At 39.7% G+C, this 23738-nt stretch overlaps 1 protein-coding gene and 29 non-coding genes across 31 annotated transcripts in view; 1 reads left to right on the plus strand and 29 right to left on the minus strand.

Annotated features, from left to right (window-relative positions):
- Nucleotides 1–25: 25 nt before the first annotated feature.
- Nucleotides 26–136, minus strand: trnal-caa (transfer RNA leucine (anticodon CAA)). The gene is made up of 2 exons: nt 99–136; nt 26–71 (listed from the first exon to the last, which is right to left on the minus strand). It is a non-coding gene; the product is annotated as a tRNA-Leu (tRNA).
- Nucleotides 137–387: 251 nt separating this feature from the next.
- Nucleotides 388–460, minus strand: trnak-uuu (transfer RNA lysine (anticodon UUU)). Its single transcript has one exon. It is a non-coding gene; the product is annotated as a tRNA-Lys (tRNA).
- Nucleotides 461–705: 245 nt separating this feature from the next.
- On the minus strand, nt 706–778 carry trnak-cuu (transfer RNA lysine (anticodon CUU)). Its single transcript has one exon. It is a non-coding gene; the product is annotated as a tRNA-Lys (tRNA).
- Nucleotides 779–1046: 268 nt separating this feature from the next.
- On the minus strand, nt 1047–1157 carry trnal-caa (transfer RNA leucine (anticodon CAA)). Its single transcript has 2 exons — nt 1120–1157; nt 1047–1092 (listed from the first exon to the last, which is right to left on the minus strand). It is a non-coding gene; the product is annotated as a tRNA-Leu (tRNA).
- Nucleotides 1158–1408: 251 nt separating this feature from the next.
- trnak-uuu (transfer RNA lysine (anticodon UUU)) lies at nt 1409–1481 on the minus strand. The gene has a single exon. It is a non-coding gene; the product is annotated as a tRNA-Lys (tRNA).
- Nucleotides 1482–1723: 242 nt separating this feature from the next.
- On the minus strand, nt 1724–1795 carry trnak-cuu (transfer RNA lysine (anticodon CUU)). The gene has a single exon. It is a non-coding gene; the product is annotated as a tRNA-Lys (tRNA).
- A 263-nt stretch (nt 1796–2058) lies between these two features.
- Nucleotides 2059–2169, minus strand: trnal-caa (transfer RNA leucine (anticodon CAA)). The gene is made up of 2 exons: nt 2132–2169; nt 2059–2104 (listed from the first exon to the last, which is right to left on the minus strand). It is a non-coding gene; the product is annotated as a tRNA-Leu (tRNA).
- A 246-nt stretch (nt 2170–2415) lies between these two features.
- trnak-uuu (transfer RNA lysine (anticodon UUU)) lies at nt 2416–2487 on the minus strand. The gene has a single exon. It is a non-coding gene; the product is annotated as a tRNA-Lys (tRNA).
- A 239-nt stretch (nt 2488–2726) lies between these two features.
- trnak-uuu (transfer RNA lysine (anticodon UUU)) lies at nt 2727–2798 on the minus strand. Its single transcript has one exon. It is a non-coding gene; the product is annotated as a tRNA-Lys (tRNA).
- A 243-nt stretch (nt 2799–3041) lies between these two features.
- trnak-cuu (transfer RNA lysine (anticodon CUU)) lies at nt 3042–3113 on the minus strand. Its single transcript has one exon. It is a non-coding gene; the product is annotated as a tRNA-Lys (tRNA).
- Nucleotides 3114–3379: 266 nt separating this feature from the next.
- Nucleotides 3380–3490, minus strand: trnal-caa (transfer RNA leucine (anticodon CAA)). Its single transcript has 2 exons — nt 3453–3490; nt 3380–3425 (listed from the first exon to the last, which is right to left on the minus strand). It is a non-coding gene; the product is annotated as a tRNA-Leu (tRNA).
- Nucleotides 3491–3741: 251 nt separating this feature from the next.
- On the minus strand, nt 3742–3814 carry trnak-uuu (transfer RNA lysine (anticodon UUU)). Its single transcript has one exon. It is a non-coding gene; the product is annotated as a tRNA-Lys (tRNA).
- A 245-nt stretch (nt 3815–4059) lies between these two features.
- Nucleotides 4060–4132, minus strand: trnak-cuu (transfer RNA lysine (anticodon CUU)). The gene has a single exon. It is a non-coding gene; the product is annotated as a tRNA-Lys (tRNA).
- A 268-nt stretch (nt 4133–4400) lies between these two features.
- Nucleotides 4401–4511, minus strand: trnal-caa (transfer RNA leucine (anticodon CAA)). Its single transcript has 2 exons — nt 4474–4511; nt 4401–4446 (listed from the first exon to the last, which is right to left on the minus strand). It is a non-coding gene; the product is annotated as a tRNA-Leu (tRNA).
- A 251-nt stretch (nt 4512–4762) lies between these two features.
- Nucleotides 4763–4835, minus strand: trnak-uuu (transfer RNA lysine (anticodon UUU)). Its single transcript has one exon. It is a non-coding gene; the product is annotated as a tRNA-Lys (tRNA).
- A 245-nt stretch (nt 4836–5080) lies between these two features.
- On the minus strand, nt 5081–5153 carry trnak-cuu (transfer RNA lysine (anticodon CUU)). Its single transcript has one exon. It is a non-coding gene; the product is annotated as a tRNA-Lys (tRNA).
- A 267-nt stretch (nt 5154–5420) lies between these two features.
- trnal-caa (transfer RNA leucine (anticodon CAA)) lies at nt 5421–5531 on the minus strand. The gene is made up of 2 exons: nt 5494–5531; nt 5421–5466 (listed from the first exon to the last, which is right to left on the minus strand). It is a non-coding gene; the product is annotated as a tRNA-Leu (tRNA).
- Nucleotides 5532–5780: 249 nt separating this feature from the next.
- trnak-uuu (transfer RNA lysine (anticodon UUU)) lies at nt 5781–5853 on the minus strand. Its single transcript has one exon. It is a non-coding gene; the product is annotated as a tRNA-Lys (tRNA).
- A 235-nt stretch (nt 5854–6088) lies between these two features.
- trnak-cuu (transfer RNA lysine (anticodon CUU)) lies at nt 6089–6160 on the minus strand. Its single transcript has one exon. It is a non-coding gene; the product is annotated as a tRNA-Lys (tRNA).
- A 628-nt stretch (nt 6161–6788) lies between these two features.
- trnak-uuu (transfer RNA lysine (anticodon UUU)) lies at nt 6789–6861 on the minus strand. Its single transcript has one exon. It is a non-coding gene; the product is annotated as a tRNA-Lys (tRNA).
- Nucleotides 6862–7106: 245 nt separating this feature from the next.
- Nucleotides 7107–7179, minus strand: trnak-cuu (transfer RNA lysine (anticodon CUU)). Its single transcript has one exon. It is a non-coding gene; the product is annotated as a tRNA-Lys (tRNA).
- A 267-nt stretch (nt 7180–7446) lies between these two features.
- On the minus strand, nt 7447–7557 carry trnal-caa (transfer RNA leucine (anticodon CAA)). The gene is made up of 2 exons: nt 7520–7557; nt 7447–7492 (listed from the first exon to the last, which is right to left on the minus strand). It is a non-coding gene; the product is annotated as a tRNA-Leu (tRNA).
- A 251-nt stretch (nt 7558–7808) lies between these two features.
- Nucleotides 7809–7881, minus strand: trnak-uuu (transfer RNA lysine (anticodon UUU)). Its single transcript has one exon. It is a non-coding gene; the product is annotated as a tRNA-Lys (tRNA).
- Nucleotides 7882–8126: 245 nt separating this feature from the next.
- Nucleotides 8127–8199, minus strand: trnak-cuu (transfer RNA lysine (anticodon CUU)). The gene has a single exon. It is a non-coding gene; the product is annotated as a tRNA-Lys (tRNA).
- A 268-nt stretch (nt 8200–8467) lies between these two features.
- trnal-caa (transfer RNA leucine (anticodon CAA)) lies at nt 8468–8578 on the minus strand. Its single transcript has 2 exons — nt 8541–8578; nt 8468–8513 (listed from the first exon to the last, which is right to left on the minus strand). It is a non-coding gene; the product is annotated as a tRNA-Leu (tRNA).
- A 251-nt stretch (nt 8579–8829) lies between these two features.
- Nucleotides 8830–8902, minus strand: trnak-uuu (transfer RNA lysine (anticodon UUU)). Its single transcript has one exon. It is a non-coding gene; the product is annotated as a tRNA-Lys (tRNA).
- Nucleotides 8903–9144: 242 nt separating this feature from the next.
- On the minus strand, nt 9145–9217 carry trnak-cuu (transfer RNA lysine (anticodon CUU)). The gene has a single exon. It is a non-coding gene; the product is annotated as a tRNA-Lys (tRNA).
- Nucleotides 9218–9485: 268 nt separating this feature from the next.
- trnal-caa (transfer RNA leucine (anticodon CAA)) lies at nt 9486–9596 on the minus strand. Its single transcript has 2 exons — nt 9559–9596; nt 9486–9531 (listed from the first exon to the last, which is right to left on the minus strand). It is a non-coding gene; the product is annotated as a tRNA-Leu (tRNA).
- Nucleotides 9597–9847: 251 nt separating this feature from the next.
- On the minus strand, nt 9848–9920 carry trnak-uuu (transfer RNA lysine (anticodon UUU)). The gene has a single exon. It is a non-coding gene; the product is annotated as a tRNA-Lys (tRNA).
- A 7713-nt stretch (nt 9921–17633) lies between these two features.
- Nucleotides 17634–23738, plus strand: part of opn5 (opsin 5) — a 53283-nt gene continuing 47178 nt past the window's right edge. The window contains exon 1 of one of the 2 annotated variants that reach the window (XR_532518.3): nt 17634–17983. The gene's annotated coding sequence lies outside the window, so the exon portion shown is untranslated. The remainder of the gene's footprint in view (nt 17984–23738) is intronic. The other variant, XM_008398572.3, reaches the window with a different exon arrangement.

The raw sequence follows: 23738 nt of genomic DNA on the forward strand, positions 1-23738 counted from the left end.
CTCTGGAGATCAATCAAATAAGTAATGTCAGGAGTGGGATTCGAACCCACGTCTCCAGCAGGAGACCAGAAGCCTCTTGCGATAGTAAGAGGTAAAGCCTTGAGTCTGGCGCCTTGGACCGCTCGGCCATCCTGACCTGTGTTGGTATACGTTTAGTAGGTACAAAGGCACTGGACCTAAACTTGAGGGCTTATTCAATGTACTTGAAGCACTACAAGAAAACACTGCTGATATTTTTGGCTTAAGTGCTACGAGTACAAATAGGCCTCTATCAATAGCATTCAAACATAACAGCAAATCTTTCAACTAGGTTGATGGAATTACAACAACAGTTCATCAAGTGCTCTGCCACATTCCCCCATCAAGAACATAAAGTCACCTTGAAAACGCCCAACGTGGGACTTGAACCCACGACCCTGAGATTAAAAGTCTCATGCTCTACCAACTGAGCTAGCCGGGCTCGGTGAGAAAGTATTCCTTCGCCAGCGCCAATGCAGACACAGTTGATTCCGAAGTTTGTTCTTGGCTGCTACAAGAAAACACTGCTGATATTTTCGGCCTAAGTGCTGTGAGTACATATAGGCCTCTATCAAAACCATTCATACATACCTGTGAGTCTTTAAACTAGGTTGATGGAATTACAGCAACAGTTCATCAAGTAATGTGCCACATACCCCCATCAAGAACATAAAGTCAACTTAGAAACGCCCAACGTGGGGCTCGAACCCACGACCCTGAGATTAAGAGTCTCATGCTCTACCGACTGAGCTAGCCGGGCTTGACGGCAAATTGTTCATTCGCCAGTGGCAATGCTGACAAACTTGATTCCGTACCTACATAAGCATCACCGTTGTAGATCGGCGTTCGGCTGAAGACTTCCATATAACTGGTATTACGTGAAATATAAAATACTGTCAGACCAAAAAAGAATCTTTTGCACAGTCTGTCAGATTCACATGGTACGCACAATCAATTTTGCCATGGCACCTACAAGGAAAGACTTGTCATAACATAAAATTTGCTCTGGAGATCAATCAAATAAGTAATGTCAGGAGTGGGATTCGAACCCACGTCTCCAGCAGGAGACCAGAAGCCTCTTGCGATAGTAAGGGGTAAAGCCTTGAGTCTGGCGCCTTGGACCGCTCGGCCATCCTGACCTGTGTTGGTATACGTTTAGTAGGTACAAAGGCACTGGACCTAAACTTGAGGGCTTATTCAATGTACTTGAAGCACTACAAGAAAACACTGCTGATATTTTTGGCTTAAGTGCTACGAGTACAAATAGGCCTCTATCAATAGCATTCAAACATAACAGCAAATCTTTCAACTAGGTTGATGGAATTACAACAACAGTTCATCAAGTGCTCTGCCACATTCCCCCATCAAGAACATAAAGTCACCTTGAAAACACCCAACGTGGGACTTGAACCCACGACCCTGAGATTAAAAGTCTCATGCTCTACCAACTGAGCTAGCCGGGCTCGGTGAGAAAGTATTCCTTCGCCAGCGCCAATGCAGACACAGTTGATTCCGAAGTTTGTTCTTGGCTGCTACAAGAAAACACTGCTGATTTTTCGGCCTAAGTGCTGTGAGTACATATAGGCCTCTATCAAAACCATTCATACATACCTGTGAGTCTTTAACTAGGTTGATGGAATTACAGCAACAGTTCATCAAGTAATGTGCCACATACCCCATCAAGAACATAAAGTCAACTTAGAAACGCCCAACGTGGGGCTGAACCCACGACCCTGAGATTAAGAGTCTCATGCTCTACCGACTGAGCTAGCCGGGCTTTACGGCAAATTGTTCATTCGCCAGTGCAAGCTGACAAACTTGATTCCGTACCTACATAAGCATCACCGTTGTAGATCGGCGTTCGGCTGAAGACTTCCATATAACTGGTATTACGTGAAATATAAAATACTGTCAGACAAAAAAGAATCTTTTGCACAGTCAGTCAGATTCACATGGTACGCACAATCAATTTTGCCATGGCACCTACAAGGAAAGACTTGTCATAACATAAATTGCTCTGGAGATCAATCAAATAAGTAATGTCAGGAGTGGGATTCGAACCCACGTCTCCAGCAGGAGACCAGAAGCCTCTTGCGATAGTAAGGGGTAAAGCCTTGAGTCTGGCGCCTTGGACCGCTCGGCCATCCTGACCTGTGTTGGTATACGTTTAGTAGGTACAAAGGCACTGGACCTAAACTTGAGGGCTTATTCAATGTACTTGAAGCACTACAAGAAAACACTGCTGATATTTTTGGCTTAAGTGCTACGAGTACAAATAGGCCTCTATCAATAGCATTCAAACATAACAGCAAGTCTTTCAACTAGGTTGATGGAATTACAACAACAGTTCATCAAGTGCTCTGCCACATTCCCCATCAAGAACATAAAGTCACTTGAAACGCCAACGTGGGACTTGAACCCGACCCTGAGATTAAAAGTCTCATGCTCTACCAACTGAGCTAGCCGGGCTCGGTGAGAAAGTATGCCTTCGACAGCGCCAATGCAGACACAGTTGATTTCGAAGTTTGTTTTTGGCTACTACAAGAAAACACTGCTGATTTTTTCGGCCTAAGTGCTGTGAGTACATATAGGCCTCTATCAAACATTCAAACATACAGCAGTCTTTCAACTAGGTTGATGGAATTACAACAACAGTTCATCAAGTAATCTGCCACATTCCCCATCAAGAACATAAAGTCACCTTGAAACGCCCAACGTGGGCTTGAACCCACGACCCTGAGATTAAAAGTCTCATGCTCTACCAACTGAGCTAGCCGGGGTCGGTGAGAAAGTATTCCTTCGCCAGCGCCAATGCAGACACAGTTGATTCCGAAGTTTGTTCTTGGCTGCTACAAGAAAACACTGCTGATATTTTCGGCCTAAGTGCTGTGAGTACATATAGGCCTCTATCAAAACCATTCGTACATACCTGTGAGTCTTTAAACTAGGTTGATGGAATTACAGCAACAGTTCATCAAGTAATGTGCCACATACCCCATCAAGAACATAAAGTCAACTTAGAAACCCCAACGTGGGGCTGAACCCACGACCCTGAGATTAAGAGTCTCATGCTCTACCGACTGAGCTAGCCGGGCTTTAGGCAAATTGTTCATTCGCCAGTGGCAAGCTGACAAACTTGATTCCGTACCTACATAAGCATCACCGTTGTAGATCGGCGTTCGGCTGAAGACTTCCATATAACTGGTATTACGTGAAATATAAAATACTGTCAGAACAAAAAAGAATCTTTTGCACAGTCTGTCAGATTCACATGGTACGCACAATCAATTTTGCCATGGCACCTACAAGGAAAGACTTGTCATAACATAAAATTTGCTCTGGAGATCAATCAAATAAGTAATGTCAGGAGTGGGATTCGAACCCACGTCTCCAGCAGGAGACCAGAAGCCTCTTGCGATAGTAAGGGGTAAAGCCTTGAGTCTGGCGCCTTGGACCGCTCGGCCATCCTGACCTGTGTTGGTATACGTTTAGTAGGTACAAAGGCACTGGACCTAAACTTGAGGGCTTATTCAATGTACTTGAAGCACTACAAGAAAACACTGCTGATATTTTTGGCTTAAGTGCTACGAGTACAAATAGGCCTCTATCAATAGCATTCAAACATAACAGCAAGTCTTTCAACTAGGTTGATGGAATTACAACAACAGTTCATCAAGTGCTCTGCCACATTCCCCCATCAAGAACATAAAGTCACCTTGAAAACGCCCAACGTGGGACTTGAACCCACGACCCTGAGATTAAAAGTCTCATGCTCTACCAACTGAGCTAGCCGGGCTCGGTGAGAAAGTATGCCTTCGCCAGCGCCAATGCAGACACAGTTGATTCCGAAGTTTGTTCTTGGCTGCTACAAGAAAACACTGCTGATTTTTTCGGCCTAAGTGCTGTGAGTACATATAGGCCTCTATCAAAACCATTCAAACATACCTGCGAGTCTTTCAACTAGGTTGATGGAATTACAGCAACAGTTCATCAAGTAATGTGCCACATACCCCCATCAAGAACATAAAGTCAACTTAGAAACGCCCAACGTGGGGCTTGAACCCACGACCCTGAGATTAAGAGTCTCATGCTCTACCGACTGAGCTAGCCGGGCTTTACGGCAAATTGTTCATTCGCCAGTGCCAAAGCTGACAAACTTGATTCCGTACCTACATAAGCATCACCGTTGTAGATCGGCGTTCGGCTGAAGACTTCCATATAACTGGTATTACGTGAAATATAAAATACTGTCAGACCAAAAAAGAATCTTTTGCACAGTCTGTCAGATTCACATGGTACGCACAATCAATTTTGCCATGGCACCTACAAGGAAAGACTTGTCATAACATAAAATTTGCTCTGGAGATCAATCCAATAAGTAATGTCAGTAGTGGGATTCGAACCCACGTCTCCAGCAGGAGACCAGAAGCCTCTTGCGATAGTAAGGGGTAAAGCCTTGAGTCTGGCGCCTTGGACCGCTCGGCCATCCTGACCTGTGTTGGTATACGTTTAGTAGGTACAAAGGCACTGGACCTAAACTTGAGGGCTTATTCAATGTACTTGAAGCACTACAAGAAAACACTGCTGATATTTTTGGCTTAAGTGCTACGAGTACAAATAGGCCTCTATCAATAGCATTCAAACATAACAGCAAATCTTTCAACTAGGTTGATGGAATTACAACAACAGTTCATCAAGTGCTCTGCCACATTCCCCCATCAAGAACATAAAGTCACCTTGAAAACGCCCAACGTGGGACTTGAACCCACGACCCTGAGATTAAAAGTCTCATGCTCTACCAACTGAGCTAGCCGGGCTCGGTGAGAAAGTATGCCTTCGCCAGCGCCAATGCAGACACAGTTGATTCCGAAGTTTGTTCTTGGCTGCTACAAGAAAACACTGCTGATTTTTTCGGCCTAAGTGCTGTGAGTACATATAGGCCTCTATCAAAACCATTCATACATACCTGTGAGTCTTTCAACTAGGTTGATGGAATTACAGCAACAGTTCATCAAGTAATGTGCCACATACCCCCATCAAGAACATAAAGTCAACTTAGAAACGCCCAACGTGGGGCTCGAACCCACGACCCTGAGATAAAGAGTCTCATGCTCTACCGACTGAGCTAGCCGGGCTTTACGGCAAATTGTTCATTCGCCAGTGGCAATGCTGACAAACTTCATTCCGTACCTACATAAGCATCACCGTTGTAGATCGGCGTTCGGCTGAAGACTTCCATATAACTGGTATTACGTGAAATATAAAATACTGTCAGACCAAAAAAGAATCTTTTGCACAGTCAGTCAGATTCACATGGAACGCACAATCAATTTTGCCATGGCACCTACAAGGAAAGACTTGTCATAACATAAAATTGCTCTGGAGATCAATCAAATAAATAATGTCAGAAGTGGGATTCGAACCCACGTCTCCAGCAGGAGACCAGAAGCCTCTTGCGATAGTAAGTGGTAAAGCCTTGAGTCTGGCGCCTTGGACCGCTCGGCCATCCTGACCTGTGTTGGTATACGTTTAGTAGGTACAAAGGCACTGGACCTAAACTTGAGGGCTTATTCAATGTACTTGAAGCACTACAAGAAAACACTGCTGATATTTTTGGCTTAAGTGCTACGAGTACAAATAGGCCTCTATCAATAGCATTCAAACATAACAGCAAGTCTTTCAACTAGGTTGATGGAATTACAACAACAGTTCATCAAGTGCTCTGCCACATTCCCCCATCAAGAACATAAAGTCACTTGAAAAGCCCAACGTGGGACTTGAACCCACGACCCTGAGATTAAAAGTCTCATGCTCTACCAACTGAGCTAGGTGAGAAAGTATGCCTTCGCCAGCGCCAATGCAGACACAGTTGATTCCGAAGTTTGTTCTTGGATGCTACAAGAAAACACTGCTGATTTTTTCGGCCTAAGTGCTGTGAGTACATATAGGCCTCTATCAAAACCATTCAAACATACCTGCGAGTCTTTCAACTAGGTTGATGGAATTACAGCAACAGTTCATCAAGTAATGTGCCACATACCCCCATCAAGAACATAAAGTCATCTTAGTAAACCCAACGTGGGGCTGAACCCACGACCCTGAGATTAAGAGTCTCATGCTCTACCGACTGAGCTAGCCGGGCTTTATGGCAAATTGTTCATTCGCCAGTGCAAAGCTGACAAACTTGATTCCGTACCTATATAAGCATCACCGTTGTAGATCGGCGTTCGGCTGAAGACTTCCATATAACTGGTATTACGTGAAATATAAAATACTGTCAGACCAAAAAAGAATATTTTGCACAGTCAGTCAGATTCACATGGAACGCACAATCAATTTTGCTATGGCACCTACAAGGAAAGACTTGTCATAACATGAAATTGCACTGAAGATCAATCAAATTAGTAATGCCAGAAGTGGGATTCAGACCCACGTCTCCAGCAGGAGACCAGAAGCCTCTTGCGATAGTAAGGGGTAAAGCCTTGAGTCTGGCGCATTGGACCGCTCGGCCATCGTGACCTGTGTTGGTATACGTTTAGTAGGTACAAAGGCACTGGACCTAAACTTGAGGGCTTATTCAATGTACTTGAAGCACTACAAGAAAACACTGCTGATATTTTTGGCTTAAGTGCTACGAGTACAAATAGGCCTCTATCAATAGCATTCAAACATAACAGCAAGTCTTTCAACTAGGTTGATGGAATTACAACAACAGTTCATCAAGTGCTCTGCCACATTCCCCCATCAAGAACATAAAGTCAACTTGAAAACGCCCAACGTGGGACTTGAACCCACGACCCTGAGATTAAAAGTCTCATGCTCTACCAACTGAGCTAGCCGGGCTCGGTGAGAAAGTATGCCTTCGCCAGCGCCAATGCAGACACAGTTGATTCCGAAGTTTGTTCTTGGCTGCTACAAGAAAACACTGCTGATTTTTTCGGCCTAAGTGCTGTGAGTACATATAGGCCTCTATCAAAACCATTCAAACATACCTGCGAGTCTTTCAACTAGGTTGATGGAATTACAGCAACAGTTCATCAAGTAATGTGCCACATACCCCCATCAAGAACATAAAGTCAACTTAGAAACGCCCAACGTGGGGCTTGAACCCACGACCCTGAGATTAAGAGTCTCATGCTCTACCGACTGAGCTAGCCGGGCTTTACGGCAAATTGTTCATTCGCCAGTGCCAAAGCTGACAAACTTGATTCCGTACCTACATAAGCATCACCGTTGTAGATCGGCGTTCGGCTGAAGACTTCCATATAACTGGTATTACGTGAAATATAAAATACTGTCAGACCAAAAAAGAATCTTTTGCACAGTCAGTCAGATTCACATGGAACGCACAATCAATTTTGCCATGGCACCTACAAGGAAAGACTTGTCATAACATAAAATTGCTCTGGAGATCAATCAAATAAATAATGTCAGAAGTGGGATTCGAACCCACGTCTCCAGCAGGAGACCAGAAGCCTCTTGCGATAGTAAGTGGTAAAGCCTTGAGTCTGGCGCCTTGGACCGCTCGGCCATCCTGACCTGTGTTGGTATACGTTTAGTAGGTACAAAGGCACTGGACCTAAACTTGAGGGCTTATTCAATGTACTTGAAGCACTACAAGAAAACACTGCTGATATTTTTGGCTTAAGTGCTACGAGTACAAATAGGCCTCTATCAATAGCATTCAAACATAACAGCAAGTCTTTCAACTAGGTTGATGGAATTACAACAACAGTTCATCAAGTGCTCTGCCACATTCCCCCATCAAGAACATAAAGTCAACTTGAAAACGCCCAACGTGGGACTTGAACCCACGACCCTGAGATTAAAAGTCTCATGCTCTACCAACTGAGCTAGCCGGGCTCGGTGAGAAAGTATGCCTTCGACAGCGCCAATGCAGACACAGTTGATTCCGAAGTTTGTTCTTGGCTGCTACAAGAAAACACTGCTGATTTTTTCGGCCTAAGTGCTGTGAGTACATATAGGCCTCTATCAAAACCATTCAAACATACCTGCGAGTCTTTCAACTAGGTTGATGGAATTACAGCAACAGTTCATCAAGTAATGTGCCACATACCCCCATCAAGAACATAAAGTCAACTTAGAAACGCCCAACGTGGGGCTTGAACCCACGACCCTGAGATTAAGAGTCTCATGCTCTACCGACTGAGCTAGCCGGGCTTTATGGCAACTTGTTCATTCGCCAGTGCCAAAGCTGACAAACTTGATTCCGTACCTACATAAGCATCACCGTTGTAGATCGGCGTTCGGCTGAAGACTTCCATATAACTGGTATTACGTGAAATATAAAATACTGTCAGACCAAAAAAGAATCTTTTGCACAGTCTGTCAGATTCACATGGTACGCACAATCAATTTTGCCATGGCACCTACAAGGAAAGACTTGTCATAACATAAAATTTGCTCTGGAGATCAATCAAATAAGTAATGTCAGGAGTGGGATTCGAACCCACGTCTCCAGCAGGAGACCAGAAGCCTCTTGCGATAGTAAGGGGTAAAGCCTTGAGTCTGGCGCCTTGGACCGCTCGGCCATCCTGACCTGTGTTGGTATACGTTTAGTAGGTACAAAGGCACTGGACCTAAACTTGAGGGCTTATTCAATGTACTTGAAGCACTACAAGAAAACACTGCTGATATTTTTGGCTTAAGTGCTACGAGTACAAATAGGCCTCTATCAATAGCATTCAAACATAACAGCAAATCTTTCAACTAGGTTGATGGAATTACAACAACAGTTCATCAAGTACTCTGCCACATTCCCCCATCAAGAACATAAAGTCACCTTGAAAACGCCCAACGTGGGACTTGAACCCACGACCCTGAGATTAAAAGTCTCATGCTCTACCAACTGAGCTAGCCGGGCTCGGTGAGAAAGTATTCCTTCGCCAGCGCCAATGCAGACACAGTTGATTCCGAAGTTTGTTCTTGGCTGCTACAAGAAAACACTGCTGATATTTTCGGCCTAAGTGCTGTGAGTACATATAGGCCTCTATCAAAACCATTCATACATACCTGTGAGTCTTTCAACTAGGTTGATGGAATTACAGCAACAGTTCAAGTAACGTGCCACATACCCGCATCAAGAACATAAAGTACATTTGGAAACACCCAGCGTGGGGCTCGAACCCACAACCCTGAGATTAAGAGTCTCATGCTCTACCGACTGAGCTAGCCGGGCTTGACGGCAAATTGTTCATTCGCCAGTGGCAATGCTGACAAACTTGATTCCGTACCTACATAAGCATCACCGTTGTAGATCGGCGTTCGGCTGAAGACTTCCATATAACTGGTATTACGTGAAATATAAAATACTGTCAGAACAAAAAAGAATCTTTTGCACAGTCTGTCAGATTCACATGGAACGCACAATCAATTTTGCCATGGCACCTACAAGGAAAGACTTGTCATAACATAAAATTTGCTCTGGAGATCAATCAAATAAGTAATGTCAGGAGTGGGATTCGAACCCACGTCTCCAGCAGGAGACCAGAAGCCTCTTGCGATAGTAAGGGGTAAAGCCTTGAGTCTGGCGCCTTGGACCGCTCGGCCATCCTGACCTGTGTTGGTATACGTTTAGTAGGTACAAAGGCACTGGACCTAAACTTGAGGGCTTATTCAATGTACTTGAAGCACTACAAGAAAACACTGCTGATATTTTTGGCTTAAGTGCTACGAGTACAAATAGGCCTCTATCAATAGCATTCAAACATAACAGCAAGTCTTTCAACTAGGTTGATGGAATTACAACAACAGTTCATCAAGTGCTCTGCCACATTCCCCCATCAAGAACATAAAGTCAACTTGAAAACGCCCAACGTGGGACTTGAACCCACGACCCTGAGATTAAAAGTCTCATGCTCTACCAACTGAGCTAGCCGGGCTCGGTGAGAAAGTATGCCTTCGCCAGCGCCAATGCAGACACAGTTGATTCCGAAGTTTGTTCTTGGCTGCTACAAGAAAACACTGCTGATATTTTCGGCCTAAGTGCTGTGAGTACATATAGGCCTCTATCAAAACCATTCAAACATACCTGCGAGTCTTTCAACTAGGTTGATGGAATTACAGCAACAGTTCATCAAGTAATGTGCCACATACCCCCATCAAGAACATAAAGTCAACTTAGAAACGCCCAACGTTAGATTGTCATGGTTTTCCTACTGAGTTTTTTCTCCCTAAGTTATTTTTTTGTATAGTGAAGCTCACATTTTTCGATTTACTGCTCAAGCTATATTTAGGTTTCATTATTTTATAAAAATCCCTTTTCCCTTTGACATTAAAGGCATATTTAAAAAAATTTCCACATTTTGTTTATCATGTTGATTTGTAACCTAAATAAAATTGATCAAACATCCAAGGGTTGAATACTCTCTATAGATGATCTACAACTTGTTCATCAAAACTGTTCTTTTGCAGTTTTTATGACATCCAGCAACTGCAAAATAGGAAATACGTTTTTGCTTTAGAATAGAAAAAAAAATTCAGTGAATCATCGATTAACAGTTTTGTTCAATAAATGTATTATATGAAATGTTTACTGATGAGGAGTCATGTTTTTTCTTTCCTCTCCTCATTTTAGAAAAACACAAGAGGAGAAAAGGTTCATTCAGATTTTTTAGCTGGGAACTAACAAGTTGTAAATACTCCAGGATCCCATTCTGGGAATTTTTTGATACCATCATTCTGAGAAAAATCTTTGACCCTGATTACACTGGATGTCTGAACAAGATATGTTACTGTTTGGTTAAGAGACCTTGACCCAAGCTGAGATCACAGGATACAAGTCCTCTATGCTTGGCTTGATGGAGCAGTTGATTTTAGAACAAAGGACAATGTTGTCCTTGTTTGTGAGTTTGTGGTAATAAATAAGACAATGACTTCAGGCAACTTTACCCTGACAAACATCCTCTTTGCTTTTAGACTGTTTTTAGTTCCTGGGGAGTGAATTCAACATGCTGACTCTCTGAATTTAGGGGAGCTCCAAACCTCTCCTACAAGTATTTCTGCATGGTCAAGTACTGAAAGCTGTGAATGCTAAGAAGAGGACTGATCTTGATAACCTCCTACCCATAGGAAGGTTTTCCTGTGCCTACCAACAGCTCTGAAATGATTAAAGCTGTAGCATGAGGCTTTTACAAAAATATGTTATTTCAAAATGTATTAAAATTTATTACCATGTTGGGACAGTATAGATTGAGACTGATAATCTCTGAAACAAACCTCATACATCAAGAATTTAGCATGGAGAAAGGATTATTCTCCACAATACATACAACAGCAAACCACCTACACACCCCACAAATACAGTCACAAAATCTACATGTGACACGACGGTGGTCTGTATTTTTTGTAGCAGCTAAGAGAAAAAGTCTGCAGATTAACTGGTAGTCATTAAACATCAAAAAGCCAAAAGAACTGCTTCTTCATTTCAGTCATAAGCATGAAGAGCAGCTAATATAGATGAAGACGAGGCAGAGAGGTATTTAGCTTTTCTTATCCACATCTGCAGAAACTTCAAGTAGACTTTTATCTAGAAAACTGGTGAAAAAGCCCCAAGAAATAGGATTTCCTTAGCATTCTAAGGAAGTTCAACCTTTCCAAAAACCTGCCATTTGTGGAAAACATTCTGACCTACTGTGTCACAGCTTTGTGTGGGACCTGTCGAGTGATTATCACAGCAGAAGAAGTTGATTGGCCTCTGAAAGACATCAGCAGGACTCACTGTTAGAGCAAAGACTGTAGGGTTATGAACCACTGTCCTCTGAAAGACGCTGCAGGGCCCTGAAAGGCTGCATCTTCAGACTGAGGAACCAAATTCAACCAAAAGCGACTTGGGAACTGAACTGTATTCCTTCATTCCCATCTCCTGTTATAATAGTACTTTGTAAATTGTGGAGTGAAATGTTACATCATGCTGTGAATGCTCTTAGCTGAACTCTTACGCTCTGTGCACAATTATTATGCAAGTCTTAGTTTTGAGGATTTTTTTTAAAAATCACCTATCTACAGTGTTCCTGGGTAATCCCAAATGTTAATAAGTCTCAAAGATGAAAGTTTAAGAAAATGAGATTTCTTTATAGGAGGTTATTAATTTTACTGTGCAGAATTATTATGCAACTAAATGAAAACCACATTTCCCCATCTGACTTTTTTATTTTCATCTGGTTGAGTGAGGACTATAAACAACTGAAAACTTTCCAATACACATTTTTAACATTTAAAAAAGGGACAAAACATTTAGAAGTAAAAGTGCAATGGAGAAACCTTTTTTGCTTTACATGAGCCACATGATCAACTGTGATCAACTCACAGTTTTACGACTGGCAAAAACGATAAAAAAGACAAAAAGAAGCAACAGGATGATGGTTTGTTTTTGTGCACCTGGCTCCACCAGAGCTCTGACAGCACAGTTTATGAAAAGTTGAGTCATTCCAACATGTTGAATCCATAACTCTTCTGTAAAATCACAGACTGGAATTTCTCTAAAAAGCAGCATATGTAGGTGTAGGCTACATATGCCTACATATGTAGGCTCCAGGTGTTGGAGCTTGTTGCTCCAACACCTGAATAAGATGCCAATATCTTCTCTGATTGGCTGATGGATGATGAGGGTTATCGCCAGGGCCGTGGCTGAATTATGATTTCATTTAAGTGTTTACCTTTATCACTGCCATGATCTTTAACGACTCATCATGAGTACAAGCTTATTCACATGAAATTTTAATGTCATTTCTTATTTAACGGAAACATTGCAACTGTGAAATCGTGTTTTTTCAACATTTGCAGAACAGCGACAAAGATTTGTGCACATTAATTATAGTAATGCAGCTATTGAGTCTTATTTTGTGTGTCTCCAACTGTTTCCTGTGTGGAGATTTTTATCAGCATTTCTAAACGTATTGAGGGAGGATTCAGGTAATTTCTCATGTCGGCTCAATTTCTGCGTCGATCGGGATTGGATCAATATGTGTACGCACAGTTTCCTGTGTACTTCAGGTTTCAGTGAAAACTCTGTGTAAGAAGGGCCTCCCCCGGGCTCTAAACACTACCGAACGCTCTGTGAACTTTTTCACAGCCTTCAGGCAAATAAAACCACAGCATAGAAAGCAAAACACGACTCCACTGATATTTACTACAACACATTAATAGTGAGCTGATAAAAATAAACAAAGAACTTTTTTACTTGGTTGGTTGTTTAATTAGTGTAATGATGCATTTCAGAGTTACGTCATGCAACAAAATGAGCCAGCTCTTCATAAAGCTGTTGCACTTTGTACATTTTAAAATAACTTTAAGATGCCTTTTTAAAGAATTTTAAGTGATGTAAGAAAAATGGAGGAGCAATTCTGAACCCGAATGAGTCAAATCTTTGGTGAAATTACTTTTTTTTTATTGTGACTGACTTGTTGTCACACTTGAAAAGGAAGGCATTGCCATAAATAAGCTGTAAAAAGATCAGATTAATTAATTACTCAGTCTTACAGGATTTTTGCTGTTATTTAATGTTTTACAGTTACGATTATTAACTTTTTCTGCCCCTTATTTCAAAAAAGCACCACACTTAGAAAATCTGTTTTTCTTATTCTCAGACAAGTTTCTGATCTCGTTGTCTTGGAACAACTAAGTGACTAAGTTTTTTTTTTTTTTTTACATAAACTGATGTAAAAAAAAACATACTTAGTTGTCAAGATAGCAAAGCATTTCCTGTTCAGAGTATGAATTTCTATGTTTGGTTTTATATACTAGAAATCATTATAAAACTACTTCCTGTCATCTGCTTCTTCGTGGTTTATGTCAGTAGCAACATCTGGTTGTTGATCATGTGACCTGTGTAATGTGAAAAAAGTATTTCCATTGCGGTTTTGCAAAAGAAAACAATTTTGATATGGCCAAAAAAAAAAAGAAAAAAAAGAAACACCTCATTCTAGCGCCAAAAGTATTGATCAAAAAAATTGTTTTTGCAAATTTATTTTTAAAATATCAAATTGGGCAATTATATGGTGAATGGAATAACAGCTACTGAGACAAAGACCAGATCTATCAGCATTTGGTGGCAAGACTTTAAATCTGATGTTCAAAGATGATTTTCACATAATCCCACTATGTTTAAGGTGGAGTACAAAGAAGAACTTGACTCTGGGTCTGTAAAAGCGGTGGAGACGTCTCCCAAGCAATCAGCAGCTCGAAATGCAGCAACGATTTAGGAGAACTGATAACAAAGGCACTCCTCACTTTAATGATTTTTCAATTGTAAGAAATGTTGATTGATGCATTTATATACTAAGTTAGTATATACACTTTGCATTTATATACTAAGTTGTGTTTGGTCACCGGCATGATCCAACTAATATAAATGTTTTTTTTGTTTTTTTTTGGAACAAGGAAAACCATGCTGAAAAGGTCAAGAGCTATGAATATTTATCCAAATCAGCTCACAAATGCTTGTTTTCTAGGAAGTATTTTTAAATTCAGATTAACCAAAAAAGTTACTGGCTGCTGATTCGAGACATAAAATGGCAATCTGATTAACTTTCTAAAATAATCACCATACTAATAATGCTGATTCCTCTATCATAACAGCAATGCTACTCCTCAAGAACCATTTTATTCTGCTATGTAATAAAATAAGTCAGGTTTTCTGGAAGTAATTAGTTTAATCTAGCAATTAATCTCTTAAATTAGATGACTCCTGGTTTGTTAGGAAAATAACTACAATTATTTGCAACTTTACAACTTTGCAATGACGTATTTTCTATGTAGTTTCTATAGATAAGCACAAAAACAGCCTGAAAAGAGGAAACTTGAGGCAGTGTATTAATCTTGTTGCCTGCCTTCAGGACTGTAGGGAATTTCCTTCCTGATGTTTGACTGGCTCGTGTTTTTGTTTTCATTCAGACACCCAGCATTCAGCATCCGATGTGCTGCTCCAACTTCAGCACACACACAAACACGCACACACACACACACATTCTGCCTACTGGTTAAGTGAGACTCAAAGCGGCATGAACCAGACAGGAAACAGTGCAGCTTCATTTCAAAGTTGGTCACTTTCTCGTTAAAGATCAATATCCTACCTTGTCTATTAGCATGAATGCACAAATGTTTTTGTTTTTTTGTTTTTTTTTAAAATAATGATTTATAATGTTTTCAAAGATTTCTCTATTGTATCTGAGGCGACAGCAGTAAGTTAACCCATTAAAGTCAGAGGTGCTGCAGTTTCACTTCTTACAATTCAAGATTAGGTCAGGAAACAGACCACAGTTTAAAAGTAACATTTTAATACAAGTGTGAGCGTTTCCAAATAAGAAAGGGACAAATTTGATATCGCTTACATAAATGCTGATAAACAATTGTAGGAAACATTGTAAAAATGTTTGGTTGTGCTATCAGTTCCCTGCTCCCTTGGCCTTTGGTCCATCAAACTTCGGGTAGAACTGGATCGTGCAGATTAGGGAGAAGAGGGACTGAATTGTCTGCACACCTAAAAAGTCTTAAAATCCTTTCAAATGAATCCATTAGAACTGTTGCAGTTTTATCTTTATGGAATTCGGCTGTGATTTCTCCCGTGATCAGGAGATGCAGCATCATTTGACAACTTGTGAGTCTCATCCTCCCACATTCTTCTGTTTTTTCCCTAACAGCCAGCTGAATGAAGCTAGTATCTGAATCCAGTTTCTGAAGCACTGCATATTTAACCTTTTTCCATGAACGTGGACAAAGGTTAAATACTTATTTGGCGGCCATGAGAACATCATTCTGCCTCGCCCCAAACGGAGATCTCTAACGTATTGGCTGTATTTGGAAGACCGGCATACTCCACATGATTTGATCGTCATCATGAACTGGGTTTGAGGAGCACATGACCATTAGAAAGAGGGAATGTATGAACAATGGGTTGATGGTCATTGGTGTGATGGAGTGTAACAGGACTGAATTAAAATATGTGGAATGACTTGGACTGAAATGATATTTTTTTTATTCAATAACACGTCCACTTGCTTGCAATGGGTTAGATTCCCTTCTGCCTTTAAATCTGATTCAATTGTGTGGCACAACTGCACTAGTAGCTGCATTTTCCATTAAACATAAAATCCCACAACTTGAAATGATAAAAATGAAGTTTTTCAATAGTTTTAGCGCTGATATGAAGTGGTTTTTCAGGTGTGGAAATATAAGTATTTTGTAAAACAGCAACGGAAACAGTTTTTTTCACATGAGATGAGTAACGTGATCAACAGCTGAGTGTTACTACTGGTGAAAACGACAAAGAAAACATCAGGAAGTGTTAGGAGGATGATGTTTTATTTTTTATTTTTGTTATTTTCAGACATTGTGCTGCTAGCACTATAAGAGCTCTCTCAACATCACACAGTTCATACAAAAGTTGTGAGTAGTTCCAACATGTTTAATTCATAACTCTTCTGTAAAAATGCAGACTACAATTTTCCCAAAACACGGCACATGTAGCCGCTCCCAGTAGGCGGGGCCTGTCGCTCCAACCCCTATTTAAGACTCCAACGTCTCCTCAGATTGGCTGAATTATGAATATATCTCATGTAACTTTTTATGTCTGTTGCTGCCATGATTTTTAAGGACTTATCCCGTCAACAAACTTATTCTTATGGGCGACTGTGTCGTCTTGCGATCGGAAGGTTGCAGGTTCAATTCCAGCGTCCTCCTGCCACATGTCGATGTGCCCCTGGGCAAGGCACTCAACCCCAAGCTGCATACCGAGCTGCGTATCGGTGCATAAATGTGTGAGCGTTTGTGAGTGCGAATGGGTGAATGTGGCTCTAGTGTAAAGCGCTTTGAGTGGTCAAAATGATTGGATAAAGCGCTATATTAGTTCAGCCCATTTACCACTCACATGTGATTCTAGTTTAATTTCTTACCTAATGGAAACGCCCCAATTACAAAATTTGTTTTTTCAACAAATATTTCTGCACATTTGTAATGGAAACACAGCTACTGTTGGAAACATTTCTGGCATTTATGACAAGAATTTCCCTTTCCGGCACATTCCAGAAGTTGTGCTGGACTGAGATCTGGTGACTATGGAAGGTCACTGCAGTACAGTAAACACATTGTAAACCACTTTGAAGTTATTTGACCTTTGTTGCATGGTGTCTTTTTCCTGCTGGCTTTTATCTTGAGAAATTCTTACACTGTGGTCATTAGGGGCTGGACATGGTCAGCAGCAATACTCATGATGACTGCAGGACATTATGGGTGCAAAGGAGGTAATGAGAGGAACAAAGTGTTTCAATAATCAAACTGAACTTTTGATCCAAGGCATGCATCAGCTTTTCAGTCTGTTTTTTTTTTTTCTTTTTGGATGTTGTGGAAGCTGAGGCTTCAGCGTCCTGTTGGTATTCTGATACTTTGGTCCTAATGAATGCTGGCCGACTTCACTATATCTAGATACCTTAATTCATTTTGTTGATCAATTATGATTGGTGGTACGGTCTGGTGGTTTGCCTTGTATGTTAACAAGCAAAAGAAAAGGTGTTGCTGATAAAGGAACACCAATAGACATACTCACATTTGTCCAGTATTTTATATGTATGAATGTGTATTTAACACAAAAAAATGTCCACACTTTTTTCCATAACAGCATGCAGGAGTAGTAGATTTAGTTTGTGTATCAGTGAGTGAATGGTTAAGGAAAAAAAAAATAACAATAAAAATAAATAAATAAATGACTTTTATTTTGAAAGGCGTAACCGGAAGCCAGCTCGGCCCTGACACTTAAAAGCACAGAATGACGGTCTCGCGCCAGTCTGACTGATTCGCCGCCGTTGTTGCTCAGCAGTTAACAGGTCAGTCAGCGCGAGTCCGCGGCGAGGAGGAGAACTTATCACCTCATCCACGCAGTTTCCAAAAGACGGGCGGCTCACGGGTGGACACTAAACTTAAAGTGGGATGACATCTGAGCGATGAACAGAGGGTGAGTTATAAAGGCAAAAATTCTCTTCAGGACCGTTCAACTCTGTACTTTACACTAATTATTCCATCTTTTGATGAAAAACAAGAAGATTGAAGTGCGTTTGTTATTGTAAAGCAATGGCTATAAAGGATGTTCCTTTAGTAATTCAGTCAAAAACGATGAAAAAGATTAAGTTTCTCTATATTAAAACCAACCGTCCAAACCCCACTAAGGAACAAGGGTGTAAAGAAAATGGATGGATGGATATATTAAAACCATAATACTTTTTTGATGACGAAAATGGTTGGAGTCTGCAGATAATTTTTGGCTTTTTTTTCCTTTTAAGATGACCTATAAAAGCTCTATTTGATTTAAACAGCAACCTTATGGGAACTTGAACTGTGTTAAAGTTGAAAACATTCATGCATAATGAGCCACAGCGTTAACAGGTGGCATCTTTGAGATTATACTGCCTGACATGTGAAGTTGACTTAAGGTCTTTGTCTATTTACTTCCAGCTGACCACAATGACAACAAAAATCTAAAAATATTGTCTGAATACTAAAGTTCCAACACAATTTGGCTTCAAAGTATAAAAATCTTTCGTCAACACTGATTTATGGAAAAAGGGGAATTTTGCATAGAATATCAAGAGAATAAAGTAACTATGTATTGTGCACTGCTGGTCAGCTGACTGAAAACGGTTTCTACATGTTTCTGCTGCTTCCAGGAGGAAATATTTAGTTGTTCAGGATGAAACTAAGGAAGCCCGACCACATGAACTCGTTTCAGATTGTTTTACGAATCCCCCTTGAACTACTTCAAGCTTTAATTCTGACAGATTTATGTTAGGAGCAGTAAGTTTTATTCCATGCAAATTATCAAATTCGAAGCGCTTCTAATGATAATAGTTATTCCCAATTATGCCTAATTTTAATACTAAATGCTTACTTGTATGTTGTTGTGTGTTACTGATCTCTATTTAATTTTTAATTGAGTCAATAGGGTCTGCAATTAATGAATCAAAATGAATTGCATTTTAATTAAAAACCATACATAGACAAAAAATATTTTTAATTCAAAAACACATTAATAAATAAATAAATAACACATTCATGGACATACCAAAAAAGCGATTAATTTCACAAAAAAAATAAAATTGTGACACATTAAAATCTATGTAATTAATTAAAAATCAAACAATGACAGTTTATGTTAGGAGCAGTAAGTTTTAATACGTGCTGGTGGTCAACTTACATGTTGTCCTCGTCATGCTCCACAACTCCACAAAGGTTACTGTTAGAAACTTGGAAGAGACGGCGTCTGGTCCTCACAGAGCAGGAAATGCATTACTTGCCCCGTAAATGGAGCCTCTCTTAGAACAGCCAGAGACTCTTTTCAAAAAGCAAGTTTTAGAAGAACAGTTAGCTGCATAAACCTTTCACATGAGATCCATAAGATGAAATAACCCTTCCAAACTCTTAGATTGTATCAATCACATTGAAGCATTCAACGACACAGAACTGTTGGATGGGAGATGGTCGTGGGGACAGGGTGGTGTGAGATTCTTTCAGTGTGATTTAAAACAGCAGATTTTCAAAGTATTAACAAACTAATTTCAAGTCCAGGTCCTTCATCCAGAGGTTTGCTGATAGCGGTGAACCTTCCAAGATGAAGTGATCCAACCTGTCAGAGCTCTGTGTTTGATTAGTCTGGTCTTAGAGGAACCGGATAAGAGAACGGTTTTCTCTTATCTGAATTCTTCTCCTGGAATCAAAAGTAATAAAGCTTTAAAAGATACATGAACCAGGGGATTTTGTTAATACTGACAACTCTTTCTGATTTTATACTTTGCAAATTCTAACTGAGCACCTAACAATGCAACAATGCTCTGTGAATCCAACAATTGGATTCACAGAGCAAATATTTTGTTTGTCTTGTAAACACAACCGTGTTTGTCTTTAAAAAAAAAAAAAAAAAAAAAGACTGCCTGGCCAAAATAATCATCAACTGGGATTAGGTAAGCAGACAGGCAGGAGCCTCCCTATGGAAACTGATTTCATAAACTTTAGCTGTCAGCAATGTGTTTAGCCCTTATGCATACTGAGGCAGTGAGCAGTCTTTGAAATCCTTGTTAAATCATCATCACTTAGGAAAGAGTGTATGCAGATCTGCCTCATATATGGAGAACAATGGAAGGATTAATTGAATAAATTTAAAATAATGCATCAGACCTCATGGATTATTTTGAGAAGTGCTTAGAGCTTGGATTAGTTGGCGTTTCTAAATGAATCTACATGTGTTGAGACTATAGAGATCCAGTACCAAAATGAAATCCGACGTTTAGCACCGATCCTGTACAGAAGATCAGCGCTGACATTTTTTTTTTTTTTAAACTCACACATAAATGTACTGGATCTGATAACTCTGCACCAGTACAGCTCACCTAAATACACCAACAGCTTCACCAGTTTGGTCAAACATGTAAAAACAACTTTAATTTGTTCAGTCAGTGCAAGAAGGAGAATAACAGTAAATGGAAGATAAATAATAAAGAAACAGAAACTGACAGAAACAACAGGTTGACTACCTTTGGTCAAACATGCAAGAAATAAACTGCAACGAACCTTCTTTCAAATGGTTCAGAAAGCGTTATTAGGAACTCTAAATATGATGTAAAAAATAAAAAATAATAATACATGACATCACTCAGAGCACAAAGCATAGAATTAGACTGAATAGATCTGCCCTTCTGGACAGCTCTGTGTGTGTGGGGTAAGGAAAGCTAAGATTGACCCTCATTTTTTGCTTTTCTGAGGCGCTTTGTAGTGCAGTGAGAAAGACACACAGAAGTCAACAAGCAGAGTGGAAGCCACAAAGGTTTCACTGCTGGGTAAATGCTGCTACCACCTGCTGTGTGAACTGGACATAGGTCTGACCCAATCCTGTCTCTTCCCTGCTGAGAACGATTTCCTGTGTGTGTAACATAGACTTTGAAAGTCTAAGACCTTGATACAGTTTGCATTGGAAAACCTTCAGAGAGGCTGAAAAAGTGAGCGGATGTTCATGTGTAAGTTTCATAGGGGATCTTTTGCAGAACACAGTTTTGTCCAGTTGTGTGAAGTAACAGCTGAATATAAACAGTGTATGATGTGACATATTTGTTTTTGTAGAAAACAGTAATTGTCAGTTGCTAAAATAATACAACACATTAATAATTTGCTGTAAAGTCGGCACAATCCTGGAGTGTTTGGGTTTTTGGTTTTCTTCAGTGTTTGTTGCCATATTTAGTTCAGTCTTGTGTAGTTTTTGTTCAAAAGGTCTCGCCGTTTTCCTTCTGGATGTTTTTGTCGTGATACAGGTCTTAAATTTAATTCATATCGGTCTTAAAAAGTCTTAAGTTTGCGTTGGTGAAACCCTGGATGAATGACTTGACAGTTCCTGAACTCAAAAACACTTTAATGACAATCCGACTAATTATTGGAGAGAAGAAGAGACTGTTCATTTAACGCTCAACAAATAATCTTATATATACAAACTGAGTCTTATATTAAACTGCAGTACTTATGTTCATGTAAGCTATCAAACATTGTCATTGCTTCTAATATAAATATTTTATTTCATAAATTAAATAAGAAATACATTTATGAATATACTGGATTTATTAACAGGATTTGTTACTTATTGGCATATAGGAGTCCTACTTTGGAAAAGATAAAAATGTCCCCCAAAAATACTTCAGCCTTGACTTCAGATTTATTAAGGCTGTTAGATAACACAAAAATAGAGAAAGATAGACAATAAAATCCAGCCAATAAAGATTATTCAATAGATAAATCAGACTGGTTATCTCGGCTCCTTGACTTGAGTAAAGACTTCCAGCTTCTGCGTTCTCACTCTCCGCTCTTTGCCTCTTTAACTCCACCATCACACCAGCAAAGAGTGAATCCAGAAACACCACTTTGTGTTTTCATTCCCTCATCTCTGCCTTTAGTGACATCGTTTTAAGTATTTGTTTCTATTTGTTACCGGTAACACTAGCTTTTACTGCATCAAACTTATAGATGTTTGATAAGCGTCTTCTGCTGCATTTCTGCACCAAGCGGTTAGGCTCCCCCTGTGGTCCCAGTCGATCCCCTGGTTTAAAGCCCAGGTGTGACCAGGCATTAACTCATACTGACACAGACTAATTGATTCCACTGAGGGAAGGCTCTCTGTGTTCACGACTGTTGTCAACTTTGCATGGGTTTAAAATTAATATCTCTACTGTCGAATGACCTTTAAAACTTAAGAGGCAATATTTTATATATGTATATAAAAATATAATTAGGAAGGCAGAGATTAGTTATTAAGGTTGGCCGCTGTTTACGATTGTGCAGGTAATTACTCCTGGGATTAATATGTTTTTAATCAGTAGCGCAATTGCAAAAACAGTTAATGTTTTTATGTTGCAAATGTGACTGGCAAATCCAGATAATTTGGAAATTGTGTAAACAAAGACATGTAGCTGGTTGCACTAAGAAACAGCTAGAATAGATGGTGTTAGAAATATGTAGTATTAAAATACAGGGTGGCTGGGCATCCTTACATGTTAAATCAATTTATGCAAGATTAAGACCTTAAAATGTTTTACATTAATTTAAAGAAATTAAGTTTGTTATCACAATAACACCATAAAATATTGTGATAAAATTCTAAGTCCTTATACTTGGATCTCTTGAGTGACATCCACTGCCAATACCAGGCTGTTCACACTTATTGTGTGTCACAAACACAGATTCAGCAGTGTAAATATAATGAACCTAATTAACAATGCGATGACCTTTTAGTCTTTTCTCTTTATCAAAAGCCTTAAAATACACCTCACTCACTTCAGAGGTGTCTGAGTTTCAGTTTTTAATCACCCTGAACTTTAACTGCCCTTTCCCTGAGTTGCACAAGAGTTATGTGGTTGGTGAGCTCTGCTCACTTTCATACGTATGACTAAAAAAAAGAAAAGTAAAAAAAGCTGTTTTCCCAGTGTAAACTTTTCTTCTGGCATTTTAAAAAGTGAGAAATTGCAGACTGTTTTGTCCTGGTGTCACTTTGACACTTCAGACTAAACTGTGTGAGTCATTCACCCTGAGGGTTTGGGCTTTAACAGTCAGGATGAAATTGACAAGCTGGCATAAACTTTTCTGACACATGGAGGATTTATCTCTACATCTGTTAGTGCCTATGGCACAGAAACTGTGCCATAGGCACATAATTCTGTCAGAAACTGACAGAATTATTTAAACAGCCCAATAAATAAATCAAAACATTTAAAATGCAACAATTAATTTTAAAAACTGTGAATTTTACCTTGTCTTAAAATTTAATTGACATTCATATTTATTTTGCCAGTTTTGTTTCGACAAATTACACATTTAAGCATGTCATATGAATGTTACAGTTTTATCCCATTTACTTATTGATGCGTTTTTGTCTCCTAATTTTTGTTTTTCCTCACAATTTCTTTTGTCATTCTGTGTTATTTTTACATTTTTCTGTCTCCTATTTTTTTTACTTTACCTTTAATGATTTTTACTTCATTTTGCAAATAAAGAGGGTCTGAGCTTTAAGGCATCAGCTTTTGTCTCTTAAGGCGTAAAGCATTCTGGTAAATCCAACCAAAACAAAGGCTAGCAGGAGAAATGGTCTGTGTCTTAAAGTCTCAAAATTCTGATGTCATTCCATTCCTGTTTGCATTCACGAAGGAGGAAGTTGTGCTCAGAGTCTTCTTCAGAGGTTTTTG

Source organism: Poecilia reticulata, chromosome 21, assembly GCF_904066995.2.
Source record: "Poecilia reticulata chromosome 21, P_reticulata-male-v2, whole genome shotgun sequence".
NCBI classification, from domain to species: domain Eukaryota; kingdom Metazoa; phylum Chordata; class Actinopteri; order Cyprinodontiformes; family Poeciliidae; genus Poecilia; species Poecilia reticulata.